Source organism: Macaca nemestrina, chromosome 5 (genome assembly GCF_043159975.1).
Source record: "Macaca nemestrina isolate mMacNem1 chromosome 5, mMacNem.hap1, whole genome shotgun sequence".
In the NCBI taxonomy this organism is placed as follows: domain Eukaryota; kingdom Metazoa; phylum Chordata; class Mammalia; order Primates; family Cercopithecidae; genus Macaca; species Macaca nemestrina.
Window position 1 is genome coordinate 4283129 of NC_092129.1, and position 17074 is coordinate 4300202.

The 17074-nt window shown below is 49.5% G+C and overlaps 1 long non-coding RNA gene across 1 annotated transcript; it reads right to left on the reverse strand.

The window, feature by feature from the left end:
* Window positions 1–2132: 2132 nt before the first annotated feature.
* Window positions 2133–7595, reverse strand: LOC139363110 (uncharacterized). The gene is made up of 3 exons (XR_011623013.1): window positions 7516–7595; window positions 3707–3753; window positions 2133–2528 (listed from the first exon to the last, which is right to left on the reverse strand). It is a non-coding gene; the product is annotated as an uncharacterized lncRNA (long non-coding RNA).
* Between the last annotated feature and the right edge of the window lie 9479 nt (window positions 7596–17074).

A 17074-nucleotide genomic window follows, 5' to 3' on the forward strand; every position in this document is an offset into this window, starting at 1 on the left:
AGACTTAGATTGACAGGATTCTGACAGGAAGTTGTTTCTCAGCCATTCCCCGGCATGGACTCAGCAGAGGTGACACTGGGGAAAGTCCCGTGTTGCTTCTGAGGGGCAGGTGCTAAGGAAGAAAACACGCAAGCTGGTGGGACTCCCCCACGCTCCAGAACGGCTTTGGCAGCCTGGCGGCCACCACCTCCCAACAACAATGGCCTCTGTCTGCTGCTCCAGCATGACTCACACCGCAGTGGTTTCTGTGTGCCCTTGGGGTGCTGGGCACCAAGCCTGGAGCAGGTAGCAAGGCTGGGTTCCCTTCATGGCACGGAAACTTCTGCTAAGGTCATCCTGAACACTCTTGAGCCTCCAGGGCACTGACCTATGCTCTTGACCTGCACTAAGGAAGCCAGACAGCAGGGCGGAGGCGGAACAGACGACGGCCACGATATTTACCTTACTACAGAAAAGAGCAGAATGCTTCTCCCGCACAGCCCTGCCCGCCCTGCACTACCCCACCCATAGCCTGGCGCACGGCTGTCTGAGGTCTCAGAGGGATGAGTTCCCCCAAAAGGAAGAGGAAGAAAAGAGGGGAGTTTGAATTAGAATAAGCCACTCCACACACAGCGGCCAGCTCTGCCTCCTTCAACTAGTGTCCCGCAGGCCTGCACCTGCCCTGACCAAGAACCTGGGGACACCCTCCCTCCCCGCCGCCATGAGGAGCTGCCCCTCCCAAGCCCCTGAGCCCCTGGGGCATGCGGAGCCCTGGAGGACGGGTGCCCAGATGTCCACTTCATCTTGCATTGCATTCAAGTAGACCCTACTTCTCTCTGGGGTTAGTTTTAACATTTTTATTTAGTTTTGATTTTTAGCTGGACTTTCTTTAAAAGAGAATGTAAATATTGAAATACAATTCTATGAAAATTCTTTTGGCTTGGGAAATCCCACACCTGAAGACTTGCCTGTTTTGACGTGGGGCATGCGCAGAACCGGAGTTCTTCAGACCCAGTCGTTAGCCCAGCGTCCGAGCGCAGGAGTCAGCCCGGCCGTGAGGTCAGCGCCTGAGTGCAGGAGTCAGCCCAGCCGTGAGGTCAGCGTCCGAGCGCAGGAGTCAGCCCGGCCGTGAGGTCAGCGCCTGAGCGCAGGAGTCAGCCCAGGCGCCCAGGGCCGTTGCCTTGGTGCAGTGCTTGCGTCAGGAGCAGAGGGAGCCAGAGGGAGAAAGATTCATGGGGGAAAGGAAAGGTCATCACATTCTCATTCAATCGCTTCCTTTTCATAATTTGAATGGAAACTTGATTGTGGGCAAAGACTTAGTTTCTACATGTCCTAAATTCTCTTTTCCCTCTGGAAAGCTGTAATGACTTAATCGGCTCCGTTGTGCTGTAGAATCTACTCCTGTACATCCGGAGACAAAGCTTGTGTGGGGACACTCAGTTCCACTGAAAAGCCCTGGTGGGGCAATGGCTGTGTGCTCTGGGTCGGACACACAGTTGGCATAGCCCTCCACGAGGAGCCACATCCTTGTTCCTGCCAGGCCTGGGAGTCATTGCTGGCCCTGAAGGTCGGGTGCCTGCTCTGCGCCTACTGCATGGGGACAGCCTCTTCTATCCTGAAAATTTCCCAGGACACAGGCAGCCCCTCTCCTGCTCTTTTAAATCCTCTCCAAAGACTGAGACGAGTGGAAGTGGAGACTTGCTCTGGAATCTGTTTACCCTCCATGTTGTGCCGCAGAAATGCAGACACAGCACCCTGGGGAAGGAAGAAATAAGTGCACGGGGGGCCGAATGCTAGTTTCAGGAAAACTCCCAAAGCTTTTGTCAAAGGTGCTACACAAAGTAGCCATGGGCAAAACTGGAAAACTCATTTCTTAGATCTCGCACCCCTCACCTCTTGTTCTCTACAATTTCTATAATTACTCCAGGTGTCTGGCATTAACTATCATGAAACAAAAGTGTTGTGATAAACAATACAGCGTTTTAGCTTTCTCAGGGGATATTTGTACTTAAGAAAAATTAATAGTTTAAACCCAAGGAAAAACGCCTATGATAAAAGTTCCAAGGTTTGTTTATATATATACATATATATATACACACACACACACACACATATATATATATATGGATATATGTATCCATCCATTCATCCAATTCAATTAATATTGTATTTATTGAGCTACTATTTTCTTCCAGGAACTCATGTAGTTACAGTAGCAAAACAATTTCTGCCTTTGTGGAGCTTTCACTCTAGCTAAGTACCTTTTTAAAAAGCAGTTTACAAAGCAATTTCACATTCATCATTTTATGAGAACCTCATAACAAATCTTCCAGAAGCCTGGTATATTAGTCAGCAATTGTCATAATAATGCTAAGTAACAAGTCATCCCAAAACTCAGTGGTGTATAGGACCATGCATGTTTCTCACTCTCAGGATCTCTAGGTCACTAGTGGCTCAGCTGATCCACGCAGGTTCATCTGGGTCGGGTGGTGTCCTGGCTCCAGGCTGTGAGCTGAATCCTGGTCTGTCACACGTATGTTATTCTGGGGCTGAAGGAGCATAGCTGCTTGGGTCATCTTATTTTCTTGAGGGACCATCCACACGCAAGAGAGTTAGCAAAAGCATGCAGGGACCCAGAGCTGGCGCATGGATACTTCTGCCCACATTCCACTAGCAAGGCAAGTCCCACGCCCATGGCTAGTATCAATGGTGGGGATACAGAATCTTAGGTTGTGGGGCGGACTCTGCACGTCACATGGCAAGGGTGGATGTGCAACCCTTTCTAAGGGGTTGGAAGAACTGGGATCAATAATCTAATCAATCACACCTGGAAAAGTAGCACCATCCCTGCTTCACAGATGGGGAAGCTGAGTTTCAGAGAGAAATGATTTGTTCAAGTGTGCATGGTTATTAGTGTTGGAGCCAGGCCTTACGGTTTCCAGCTCAGTGCTCTTTCTTCATTGTACTATTTCAGCTAAGCGCCTACCTTGAAGGGGTAGAAGGTATCACCTGGTTGTCTTTCATTCACACCAAATAGGCTAACCTGTTCTGCCATCTAGAAAGCTTGTCCTGGCAGTATGGGTTCTAGAAGGTCTGCTTCAAGCTGACAAAGTTGATGCCAACAGTACTTGTTTCTTCCAACCTATGGCTGCTTGGAATCTTCGCCTCACTGCACCTCTGTGAATCACTTAATTGCTGCATATCCAGGAGGTGGAGGTAATAAGGGACTTGGGCCCCATGGAGAATAGGATTTTTTTTTTTTTTTTTTTTTTTTTTTTGAGACAGAGTTTCTTTCTTATTGACCAGTGCAATGGCATGGTCTCGGCTCACTGCAACCTCCACCTCCCAGGTTCAAGTTATTCTCCTGCCTCAGCTTCCAAGTAGCTGAGATTACAGGCACCTGCCACCACACCCAGCTAACTTTTGTTGTATTTTTAGTAGGGACCGGTTTCACCATGTTGGCCAGGCTGGTCTCAAACTCCTGACCTCAGGTGATCCACCGGCCTCAGCCTCCCAAAGTGCTGGGATTACAGGCGTGAGCCACTGTGCCTGGCTGGAGAATAGGAATTTTTTATCAATCCCAGCTCCACCTCATCCCCAGGGCAGGATGGTAGAAATGGGAGTAAAAACTAGAGACCCAAACATTCCAACACATGTGTTCATTAAAAGACAAACTGAAAGCCAAAATGAGGTGCTCGTGTTGCTAAAATGAAGCCCGGCTACCCACATTATTTTTCTTCAAGCTGTAATCCTTTAGGAACAGATGCAGGGCATCTGTCAAGAGACATTAAAACACAGCAGGCTTGATGAACTTATGACTGTCTCATTATTTTCATTAAAGTGTTTATCTTCCAACAGCCACATTGATACATTGGGTCTCTAGAGAAAGGGGAAAGGTGTTTCTGCCATGTTGATGAAAAAGCCAAACTCTGTAAAATATATAAAAAGGTTTATTCTTAGCCAGCATGAATGACTATGGCCTGCATACAGTCTCAAGAGGTCCTGAGAAGGTGTGCCCAAGGTGGTCAGGCTGCAGTTTGGTTTTATACATTTAGAGAGGCAGGAGTTACCAGCAAGGACATAAATCAATACATGGAAGGTGTACGTTGGTTTAGTCTAAAGATGTGAGATATCTTGAAGCATGTGAATTCAAAGATTTTCCTGATTGGCAATTGGTTGGAAGATTAAGCTTTGTCTAAAGATTTAACAAGTCAGTTGAAATGCTTGAGCAAGAAAAGCAGGGTGTGGGCGGGGCGGGGGGCGGGTTGTAGAAGCCAAGGTTCTTGCTATGTAGATGAAGTCTCACAAGGGGCACCTCTCAGAGCACTATACCAGAGTCAGGTTGGAATCTGGCATCTTATTACCACTAAGAGTGGGTTTTGTCAGTCTGATGGTCTCTATTTTCATGTTAATATTGGTCAGTTGTTTCAAAACTTCAAAAGTGGCGAGGGAGGCATAACAAGGTGTGTCTGACTCCCCTTCCCATCACGGCCAGGAATTCAGTGTTTCAGGTTTCTGTGGGGTCCCTTGGGCACAGATGGGGCTCCATTCAGGCAGTTGAGAGGCTTAGATTTTACTTTTTGTTTCTAGCATCTTATTTTCCTGCCCTGGGCTCAGAGATCTCCCTTTGTCTGCCTTCTGCTTGCTGCTGGTTGAGAGACACAGCACAGGTCTCTGATTGCATAGACACTATTTTCCAAGACAGAATTATCTAGTCTTTACACAGGGGATTACATTTAGCTACACTTCAAGTATTTTCCTTCCTCCCTCCCTTCCACCCTCATTTCCTCCTTTTATCAGATAAGCCTGTCAGGCTGAATTCTGAATACTTGTCAAGATCTTTTCTGTTACATTGCTAATGATGAGCAACTTTAAAAATGCCTTTAAATGTAAATCCATCCCAGCTAATGAGGAAGATCTGACCCATCTGTTCTCCCAGCACATTTTCAGCCTCAGAAGGGAAGCCAAAAATACCACTTTAAAAACTGCAACAAGACCCAGAAGCTGTTGGAATCAGGTTTCTTTGGAAGCAGTGAGCTTCAGGCATATGTACTATGCCGGCACAGTACCCAAGGCTCAGCTCACAGGGCGGGGAAACCAGCACCCCTCCTCCGTCAGCAGCCCTGCACGAAGAGGATGGCATGGTACCCAAGGCTCAGCTCACAGGGAGGGGAAACCAGCACCCCTCCTCCATCAGCGACTTCACACAAAGCAGGATGGTGAGGTACCCAAGGCTCAGGCCCCGCACAAAGCAGCATGACGTTTTCTCCATTCCTCTGTGTTGTACAATTTTTTTCTGGTGTCCACACAAACTGCCTTTACACTGGATTTCAGGAGACATGGGAATTAAAATAATTAGCATATTGAAAAGCTTTCATTCTAATTTCAACTCAGTCGACTTTCACATTTACCTTTTAAATATGACCATTACCTGATCAGATCATTGCAAGGGGTCACATTTTAGGCCTCTATGTTTTTTCCTTTGTAGGTTGGCAAATGCACTGAGTTACATTTTATTTTTTTTGTAGGAAGACATACAAGGGGACTTCAAAAAATTCATGGAAAATACATATTATATAAAAAATAGTTCATGGAAGGCCGGGCGCGGTGTCTCACACCTGTAATCCCAGCACTTTGGGAGGCCGAGACGGGCAGATCACGAGGTCAGGAGATCGAGACCATCCTGGCTAACCCGGTGAAACCCCGTCTCTACTAAAAATACAAAAACTTAGCCGGGTGTGGTGGCGGACGCCGGTAGTCCCAGCTACTCAGGAGGCTGAGGCAGGAGAATGGCATGAACCCAGGAGACGGAGCTTGCAGTCAGCCGAGATCGCGCCACTGCACTCCAGCCTGGGTGACAGAGCGAGACTCCATCTCAAAAAAAATAAAATAAAATAGTGCATGGATATCAACTTTTTTTGCACAAAAATAAATTCACACTAATTTTAACACGTCTGAACAGGATCTAGTTTGAAGTACTGAGAAGGATAAGATATCAGTTTGAAAAAAGCCTCTATCAGAGCAACATGAATTCTGCTAAAATGAAAGCAAGAAAAAACATTAAATTTATGGTGAAGCTTGGGTGGAATAATGGTGACATCATTAACGCTTTATAAAAAGTTTATGGGGACAATCCCCCAGAGAAATTAGCGGGTTACAAATGGACAACTCATTTTAAGAAGGTATGGGTTTTGGAGGCAAAATACATTTCTCATTTGGGTTTGTTACTCTGGGCCATTTATCGAGTGACTCAAAAGGCTGCTAGGTTTTAGTGTGGTCGAGAACAGGAGAAGGCTCTGCAATAGGTCCAGGCTGCTGTGCAAGCTGCTCTGCTACTTGGGCCATATGACCCAGCAGATCCAATGGTAGTTGACGTGTCAGTGGCAGACAGGGATGCTGTTAGAGCCTTTGGCAGGCTCCCATAGGTGAATCACAGTGGTGGTCTCTAGGATTTTGGAACAGGGCCCTGCCATCTTCTGCAGATAACTACTCTCCTTTTGAGAGACAGCTATTGGCCTGGTACTGGGCTTCGGTGGAAACTGAACGTTTGACTGTGGGTCATCAAGTCACCATGCGACCTGAACCGTCTATCGTGAACTGGGTGCTTTCTGACCCATCGCCATAAAGTGGGTCGTGCACAGCAGTGTTCTAGCATCCAATGGAAGGGGTATATATGTGATCGGGCTCAAGCAGGTCCTGAAGGCACAAGTAAGTTAAACGAGGAAGTGGCTCAAATGCCCATGGTCTCCACTCCTGCCACCTGCCTTCTCTCCCCAGCCTGCACCGATGGCCTCATGGGGAGTTCCTGTGAGCAGTTGACAGACGAAGAGAAGACGAGGGCCTGGTTCACAGATGGTTCTGCACGATATGCAGGCACCACTCGAAGTGGACAGCTGCAGCACTGTGGCCCTCTCTAGGACATCCCTGAAAGACAGCAGTGAAATGAAATCTTCCCAGTGGGCAGAACATTTCTGGGGTTCCTCTGATCCTACCCTGCAGACGGCTCCAGGGAAAGGCTGATTAATCAGCAGGGTCCAGACATCTTAAGTCTGAAATACGATGATTTGAAGTCAAGCAAGGGATTAGAACAGTGGTTCTCAGCCATGGAGGTAATTGCGCCCATCTCAGGTTCTGGAAAGGGAAGGGAATCACTCATCCCCAGCAGCTTCTTGGGCTGCCCCTGGGCAGAGGCTGTAAGAGCTTGTGTTCTCTGGGCCACACTGCTAAGATCAATAACATGTGTGGACACAGTGCAGGGCCTGTGGGGTTTTTCACTTACTCCCCACCACTGACAGCCTGAGTTCCAAGTCTGAAGACTGTGTGTCACCCTCCCTGAGTCTGAAGAGCCTTGCGCCGGGTTCACAGGCTCCTGGAGACACTGAAGTCTTACCTGGTCTCCAAGCCACTCCCTGAAGGAGCAGAGTGAGCTCGAGCCCCATTGCCCGTTAGCAAATCGAAGTGGGAAACAAAGACAGCTGCTGGGGGACTTGGGCAAATGCCCTGTTTCTGTCCAGCGTAGTCAGGGCGATCACGCACAGTGGCGACTTTCTTTGCCTTAATCAGTCAGTGGAGCCATCGCTGACGTTCTTGCCTTTTCTGTCTTGCAGGACGTTGACAAAGGAACGCACGCTGACACTCCCACATCAACAGCTGGCTGCTTCCCAGCATTCTACGGGAGAGCTACCGGCTTCTAGGCAGCGCTGCATGTGCTCTGTGGGGGAGTCCTGGCCACTTCTGGAGATTCCAAGATCAAAGAAAGGCATTCCGGATGCAACGGATTTGATCTTGGAAAGCTGCTTTGAAGATAGGGTAGTTATTCTCTATTGTTCACTTTAAGGCAAACAATGTATACATATTTCCGTGTCAGGCTCCCCTGAAGTTAGTGAAATTATGCTTAGTTTGCTCCCATCTCCTGTTCTGCCCTGCTGGTTTTTGATTGAGCATCACTGAATTGCCATCAGAAGTCCAGTCCCGACTGCGTGTGTGAGGCCGGGGAGGGAGGTGAGAGGTGGCCTCTTGGACACACTCTGCCATGGGCCGGAAGCAGGACCCTCTTCGTGATGATCTCTGAGAGCTAAGGAGAGACTCCAACACCACCCTTTCTCCTGGTGCTTGTCCATAACTAAGCATCCAGGAGCCTCCTCCACAGGCATTTTTTCTGCTCATTCTCCTGGCAATCCTGTGAAGGAGACGTTTTCCCCATTCTGCAGGAGAGGACTCTGAGGTTCAGTAAACTCAAGTCAGAGAAAGCATGAGGTTGGACTTCGCTGCCTGACCCGCGTCGGGATGTAGGCTGCTGCTAGAGCTGTGTGGCTTTGGGTACCTGGCCTGGGTGCTATGTGTTCACCAAACACACTTCCCTTCCATCCTGGGTGCAAGGCGAGCTCCAATCCCAGCATCTCCTGTAGGGCTCAGCAATGGAAATGAGCAGTGGGGCCCTGCACTCCATGCAGAGTGGATCCAGAACCTTCCGAGGACTTGAAGCCCTTGGAGGTGGACAGGATGGGGAGACACAGAGACAGTCTGGGAATGAGCTCGTGGGAAGTGGCTTATCCACCAGGAACTGTGGTGCTGAACTTTTTCTAAGCGAAAGTTAACTTCTCTTGGATTAAACCCCTGAAGATTGGGCTTGAACACCTGTTGTGTTAGCTGTACTCACACAAACCAGGGCTCCTTACTCAGCCCTCGGGAGCCTTGGCATTCTCATCTCTAAAGCAGGAGGAGTTGTGATACTTGCCTTGAGGCATTTGAGCAAAGTTAAATGACCTGAACTATTTGGGTGCTTCTTGACCAATATCTGACTTTGGGAGGTGCTGGATGAATTTTTATTTCTCTACTTTAAGTAAGCCTTTCTACCTTGTTTGTCACTCTTCTCAGCTGCCTTTCTCTGAGTCTTCTTCATCACTCTGTTCATTTGTGTGAGATAAAGATCATTACAACTGCCTTAATATTTCAGTGCAAGAAGCACCGTGACCTGACATTGCTCTACCCCGCCTCCTGCCATGATCATTCTTTTGTAGCAATATTCCTCCAGCTTCATTCTGTGCAGTGAGTGGAAGAAGAGTCAGAACACCAGGGCGGCTGAGCCTGTCGATCAGGCCTCCTCTAATGACAGACGTACTGAGTCCCACAATCATTAGGAGGACGAAGCCTTTCCCTGGCTGGACCCTAACTGCGGTCACACTCTAAGAGCTCATCATTCTACGCCTCTGCCAGTGCGCGTTCAGTCAGAGACAAGCTGTGGCACCGGCTCCCGGAAGCACAGGAGGACTCCTACCAGGGGCAGAAGCCACACGGGTGGCCTGAGCAGCTGTGCACAGCCTTTGCTTCTGAGATGTGCGGGGAGCAGGTATACCGCAGGCCCAGGCCCCTCTGGCAGCCCTCAGAGCAGGGCCCTCTTCAACAAGGTGATAGCAGAAGGGAAGAAACACAGAGGTCTGTCTCAGAGATGAGAGCAACCTCGAAGCTGGGTGCCCCCTTTCAAGGGAGAAACGCGGGGAGAACCCGCGTTTGCATCAGGAACCTGTTGAGGAAGTTCTCGTCAGACCCAGCAACACACCCAGGACCAAACCCCGTCAGCAATGACTAAAAAATGTGTGTGGGGGCTGGGCACAGTGGTTCATGCCTGTGGATCCAGCACTTTGGGAGGCCAAGGAGTGAGGCTCACTCTAGTTCAGGAGTTGGAGACCAGCCTAGGCAGCATAGTGAGAACCTATTTCTACACAATAATAATGACAATAATAATAATAAAGCTAGGTACAGTGGTGCATGCCTGTAGTCCAAGCTACTTGGGAGGCTGAGGTGGAAGGATCTCTTGAGCCCAGGAAGTTGAGGCTGCAGTGAACCATGATTGCACCACTGTACTCCAGCCTGTCTGACACGGGGAGACCCTGTGAAAGAAAGAAGAGAATGAGAGAGAGGAGGGAGAGAGAGAGACAGAGAGAGAAAGACAGAGAGAAAGAGAGAGAAGGAGAGAGAGAAAGACAGAGAGAGGAAGAAAGGAGAGAGAGAAAGAAAACAGTTTTTCCTAAATTAAAATAAGTGTGTACATATATGCACCAGTCACACACACACACACACTTTCATTAAGCGCTGTCTGTGCAGCAGGCACTCGCTGTCTGGTTTCTGCCACCTTCTCGGTACACACAACCGTAAGGCTGTTTGAGGTGAAAACTTTAATCAGCCTCAGTGTCTGGTCCCAGGTTCCATATCTGGTAGCCGGGGAAGCCACAGGCTGAAGCTGGGCCTGACCGCTAGGCCAATGGTGACCACCGAGCTGCATGGCCCAAAGGGTCATGTCCAGCTCTGGATAAAGTTGTCTAGTTAGTTCAGGTTTCATGGCGGGGCCGAGAGGACCCCAACCGTCCAACACTCATTGCTGTCTCCCCAGTTGGCTGTGGCCTGAAACTGCCTGGATTCGGTCAACACTGTTGCCGTCTAGCATCAGCCATTCAAGGGGTGGGTACCCATGGGAGGGCCTCAGCCGGGACAAAGGTCCACTTCTGTCTAATCAGCGTAACTTTGAAAACAACCCTTTTGTACAGGGACAGAGAAAACAAACTTTAAAAATGAAATTGCAGCAATTGAAGATTTTGAAGGGTGACACTTTTACCTGGTGGCCCACTGGGACCAGGATGAGGCGGCAGGAGGGGCCCGATGTGTGACTGAGAGGAATGTGTGAGTGGCCCTGCATTTGAGTTTTGCCCTGGGCCCCTAAATTCTGCAGCCGGCCCTGCTAGAGAGCTGAGAAGTTAGAACATAGGACACCTGCCCAGAGGCCACATAGAGGTCTGGGTGGGGGGTTTGTGTTGATGTTGACGCTGGAGAGGTATATGAGGCCTGTCCTAACCCCACTTTCTGTCATGGCCTGAACCAGTCTTTTAGGTCAAATTTAAGAGTGTCCTGGCCAAGGAGAAAATCCATTCAGATGGTTGTGAGATGGGATTTTTCCTTTGACCTTGACCCCCTTTGTGGGGAAGAAACTGTAGTGGCTCATTTCACTCAGCGTACAGTCTATGGACAGCTAAGTGTTCAAAGCCCAGCAAAGGGTCAGGGTCACAGCCTTCTGCACCTGCCCTTTTTGACACCCAAGTTCTTGTTCAGTGTTGGGAAGAATCAGGTCACACAGACTGTTTGAATGATGACAAAGGCAGAACTGGAAAGGGGATGGTGTGGAAAGAAGGTGATCTTGCCCTGAAGCCCCACCATCCCCGGCTGGGCTCCCCACGGAAAGCGACACCATCTGAAGTTAGCGCTGTCTATCTGTAGTCTCTGCCACTCAGCCCCTTGCATCCTCACCACTCAGCAGCTTACATCTCTGACTGCTTGCCTCAGCAGCTTCTTTGCTCTGCCAGCTGAAGTCTTTTTATGGGCACAGGATAGGAAACAAGGAGGGCCAAAAAGGCAAACGAGTCAGCTGTTTTCACTTAGGGCCAAAGTTCTAGGCTAGAAGGCGGAGTTTAGTCAGGAACCCATCCATTCCGTATCCGTTGGGGGACCTTAGAAATGTATTTTTGGTTTACAGGCTCGTCTGCCTGTGGAGCCCTTTGTGACTGCCCAGGTAAGCCCCTAACGCTAACTTGCCCCTCTCTACTGCCTCCTTCTAACCCAGGCGACATCAATCACTTACTCTCTTTCTCCTCTTTGCTCTGGTCCCCGGGGAAGCAGGTCCTTTCACTCCTTTCCTTCCCGGGCTTGTGCACGCTGGGTCAGGCCCCGTCTCACTGTGACTGCTCATCCTTTTGGGCACCAGAGCCATGAGGAAGCAGGACTCAGGTCCCCGACTCCTAACTCCAGGTGAAGCCCACCCTGAGCTCAGGAGCAGAGCTGCCTCCATTGGGTGTGGAGAGACGGAGCCTCCTCCCAAGCTGGGCCTCCTCACTGGCCCACGGGAGCTGCTGTGGCTCTGACCCCTGTACCTGGCTCTGTCGACTGGAATAGTCAGTGGGCAGCCAGCACGCCTTTGGGTGCCATGTGTGGTGAGATCCTATCCTGACTTGACATTTTAAAAGGTTGTCAATAAAAAGAGCCAAACTCTGTAAAATACTGGAGGAGATTTATTCTGAGCCAAACGTGAGTGACCATGGCCCGTGACACAGTCCTCAGGAGACCCAGAGAACATGTGGCCCAGGTGGTCAGGGCACAGCTGGGCTTCCTGTATTCTATGGGGCATAAGGCATCAGTCAGTACATTTCAGGTGTACATCAGTTCAGACCGGAAAGGTGGGACAACTGGAAGCAGGGGCTTCCAGGTCACAGGCGGATTCACAGATTTTCTGACTGGCAGTTGGTTGAGAGTTCATCTAAAGACCTGGAACCAATAGAAAGGAAATGTCTGGGTTAGGACAAGCGGTTGTGGAGACCAAGGTCCTTACTAAGCTGATGCAGCCTCCAGGTGGCAGGCTTAGAGAGAATCGATGGTAAATGTTTATGAGACTTAAAAGGTGCCAGAAACTTAGTGGACTCTGTCCTGGATCAGGAAAAAGGCCTGGAAAGGGAACAGGATTCTCTACAGAATGGACCCTTTTCCCACAAGAAACAGCTTTGCAGGGACATTTCAAGATATGGCCAAGAAACGTATTTAGGGTTAAAATATTTTTATTTTCTTCCTTATCTGTCATGTGAAGTTATGCCAGAGTCAGGTTGGAAAGAGCCGCATTACACAGGGTAGGACCCCTCCGATGAGACTTTGTGGTTTGTAGGGCGACCTCCCCAGGCCCCTTAGGTAGGAATTTGGGCAGGAGAAGCAAAAGGTCAGAGTTTACTCTTCAAGGCACAGACTTATGTTCTTGAACCTCCTTCCATCTGGTGGTACATTCAGGTTAACAGAAAAATCCTATGTATTCCACAGTCAGTCTGTTCTCCCTTCTCCTGGCTAAAGGGTTCTAGGTGTGTGTAGGACACAGCGGGGATGGTTATTCCTTCGGGGAGCTTCATCCTGTTTCTCCTCCTTCTGATGTCCAAATTCCTGCCTCACACCCTGGGGTCTTTTGCTCTGTCATTCACACATTAACACAAGGCCTGGATGCAGAAGGCTGATTCCTGTTAGTGCCTGTGATGGCAACAGAGGGCCATCTGGTTCGGCCTGGCCACGGCCCTCGCGCAGGCTGCTGCAGGGCTGTGCAGGGAAGAGGTGGACAGTCCCCTCCCTCCACTCGTTGCCCTGGGGGCCGCCGGGGTGGAGGCAGGCCGGGTCCAGTTCGCCCACTGCCCTGGGGCAAGGGCGCACTGGGGGAGTAGCTCCTCGGGGCAGAAAGGGGCCTGATGAGGAGCAGGGTGGCAATCGGGGATCCGGGGCAGGAAGTGATAGTCACACCCGCTTAGGGGACTTGGCCAGCTGGGCAGCCACTGTGCCCACCCCACGGAGGGTGCCGGGTTCTCGGGCCGCGGGAGGAGGCTCTGCGTGGGGGCTGCCCAGACCTTATCCCTGGAATCTGCCTGGCGTCGGGGTGACTGCCAAACCTGTCATTCCCGACGGCGGGGCCAGGGGCCCGCGATCCACTCTGCCCGGGGCCACCCTTGAGTACTGGGCAACAGGGGGAGCTCGTGGCCATGTTGCCCCTGCCCTGGATGCTGGCCTGGGCCCAGCAAGGATCTGGAGCCCCTGCCTCAGGCTGCAAGGGGTCACAGTTGGGGTGTGTGCTCCACGGGATGGATGGGAGCCAGTAGCAGGCAGCAGCACCCCCAGTCTCTCCCACGAGTCTGCAGCTGTCCAAGTTGGGGCAGTAGACACGAGCCTCTGTTTGCTCTTGGAGGGCTGAGAGTAGGCCGGAGCCCTGCATGCTTCTAGGTGCTGCTGCGCTTGCGGAAGCCGCCGGAACCCAGGCTGCAGACCGGGGCCACCAGCTCGATGGAGTAGGCAGGAGCCCCCACCCTGTGCACCTGCAGTTGCCCAAATTTGCCACTGCAGCCTCTGGCATCCCTGCAGTCTTGGGAGCAGGGAAGGCCCCGCCTCCCCTTGCAGGCTTGGAAGTGCCTGCTCCCGCTGCCTGGGTTCTCCCTGCTGTGGGCCCGGGCTCTGATCTTGGCACAAAGTCAGGGCAAGCCCTGACACCATGAATGGCAGGGATGTGAGACCCAAGCAGTTTAGCTGACCTGCTCAAGGACACATGCTGCACACAGTGGCTGAGCCTGCTCCTGCCACATCCAGGAGACTTCAGAGTCCTCCTGATCCCAGCTGTGCTGTGCTCCTCCTTCCGCTGTGGGTCAAAGGCATGGTTTATACCAGGATTCCTCCATGTTTGGGAAACCTTTACGGGGCACCACTGCTGTTACTTCTCCTCTTTTTCTCAAGTTTTAGCAAAAAGTTCCATCCATGGGTAGCATTCTTTAGAATTTAGACTTGTCAATGATCAGCAAGAATTTAGACTTTGTCAGTCTCAAGAAAATGATTATAAATTCCATACAGTGTTCCGGCCGGGCACAGTGGCTAACGCCTGTTATCCCAGCACTTTGGGAGGCCGAGGCAGGTAGATCACAAGGTCAGGACTTCAAGCTCAGCCTGGCCAAGATGGTGAAACCCCGTCTCTACTAAAAATACAAAAAAAAAAAAAAAACATTAGCCGGGCTTGGTGGCAGGCACCTGTAATCCCAGCTATTCTGGAGGCTGAGGCAGAGAATTGCTTAAGTCTGGAGGGGCGGAGGTTACAGTGAGCCAAGATCGCGCCACTGCACTCCAGCCTGGGCCACAGAGAGAAACTCGTCTCAAAACAAAAACAAAAACAAACAAACAAACAAAAAAAACCATACAGTGTTTCAGGGCTATCTGACAAGCAAGAACACTAATAGCTTAGTTCATTAGATGCCTTCCAGCAACAGGGTGCTACTTAACTCAGGGCTGCAAGTCTCTAGACTGATTATCTGCAAATGCAGCCATCTGCTTCCTGCTGTGACACTTCATTCCTCTGCCCCAGCTGCACTGCAGCCAGACACTGCGGAGACCTCACCTTCTCAGGGTGGCACTGTGCGGAAGCCAGGACTCACCGGGCTCTGTTCCCACAGGGCGGCAGGTTTTCATTGTAACAGAGTTACAGAACCATCTACACGGATGTCACCCTGAGAGCTGTAATCCCCAGGAAACGTCGTCATCCATGTGAGGAGCACAGCTTCCTGTGTGTTCTGTTTTGATTTGGGTTTTGATTTTTAATTACTTCTAGTGAAAATCATCTTTTTTTTTTTTTTTTTTTTTTTGAGACGGAGTCTGGCTCTGTCGCCTGGGCTGGAGTGCAGTGGCCGGATCTCAGCTCACTGCAAGCTCCGTCTCCCGGGTTTACGCCATTCTCCTGCCTCAGCCTCCCGAGTAGCTGGGACTACAGGCGCCCGCCACCTCGCCCAGCTAGTTTTTTGTATTTTTTAGTAGAGATGGGGTTTCACCATGTTAGCCAGGATGGTCTCGATCTCCTGACCTCGTGATCCGCCCGTCTCGGCCTCCCAAAGTGCTGGGATTACAGGCTTGAGCCACCGCGCCCGGCCGAAAATCTTTTAATGAAAATCTTTCTTCAAATTTTGAAAAGTAGACAGCAACCTGCAACACACGGGCAGATGATCAATAAATAGTCCTTTCACTGAAGAGTGGTGTGAATTCGCTAGTTAAGACATACCTATTAGATATGTTTTAAAAAATGTGTTTCAATGGAAAACTATAGCACATAATCTAGACTGTTAATTGTCTTTGAACTATTTTACAATTCTTTGCAAATTGCAGGTAACTGATGGAGATATATAGACATAGATCGATCGATCTATCTATCTGTCTGTCTGTCTGTCTGTCTGTCTATCTATATTCTACCCTGTATAGTAGTGATTTTTACTGGACTCTTTGTCCTGTAAAAAATTTAAAAAATAAATGAAAAACAGTTTTCTTTCCATGTGCAGTTCATTTCAAAATTCCTTTACTCCATATAAATTTGTATCATTTTCGCTTTTCCTTTAAACTATTTGTGACCTCTGCCTAGTTCCCTCCTAACATATGTGTAAAATAAAATATTTAACACTTGTGCATTTTAATATCTTGGTGCAAGTCATGATTTTACCTTTTTCTGAAAATTATCTTTCAGATAATATACAGAGATAAAGAACATGCTGTACTGTTTAGATTTTTTAATTTGCAAGAGACCAGAATTTTATTATTATCCAAATCAATGTTCCTGAGCATCTGGGGAGCAGAAGTTTTAAGGAAATCTTGGTGTGTGCGTGGGAAGCCGGTGAGCCGGGAGTGCTGATTGGCCAGTGATGAAATCCCAGGGAGTCAAAGCTGTCTTCTCGCACTGAGTCAGATCCTGGGTGGGGGCCATAAGTCAGACGAGCCAGTGTATCCATCTGGGTGGTGTCTGCTGATCCATCACATGCAGGGTCTGCAAAATATCTCAAGCACTGATCTCAGGAGCAGTTTAGGGAGGGTCAGAATCTTGTACCCTCCAGCTACATGACTCCTCAACCATAATTTCTTATCTTGTGGTTATTATTAGCCCTACAAAGGCAATTTAGTCCTCAGGCGAGAAGGAGGTCTGCTGTGGGAAAGGGCTGTTATCGTCTTTGATTTAAACTATAAATTAAGTTTCTCCCAAGGTTAATTCAGTCTATGTGCAAGAATGGACAAGGGGCTGGGTGCAGTGGCTTAAGCCTGTAATCCCAGCACTTTGGGAGGCCGAGACGGGCGGATCACGAGGTCAGGAGATCGAGACCATCCTGGCTAACACAGTGAAACCCCATCTCTACTAAAAATACAAAAACTAGCCGGGCGTGGTGGTGGGCGCCTGTAGTCCCAGCTACTCGGGAGGCTGAGGCAGGAGAATGGAATAAATCCGGGAGGTGGAGCTTGCAGTGAGCTGAGATCTGGCCACTGCACTCCAGCCTGGGCGACAGAGTGAGACTCCGTCTCAAAAAAAAAAAAAAAAAAAAAAGAATGGACAAGGACAGTTTACAGGTTAGAAGCAAGATGGAGTGAATTAATTTAGATCTCTTTCACTGTCTCCGTCATCATTTTGCAAAGGTGGTTTCAATCCCTCCCTTTGTGTTTTATAACACCTCAATCTTTTTTTTTTTAATTTAATTTTTATTTTTTTAAATTATACTTTAAGTTCTAGGGTACATGTGCA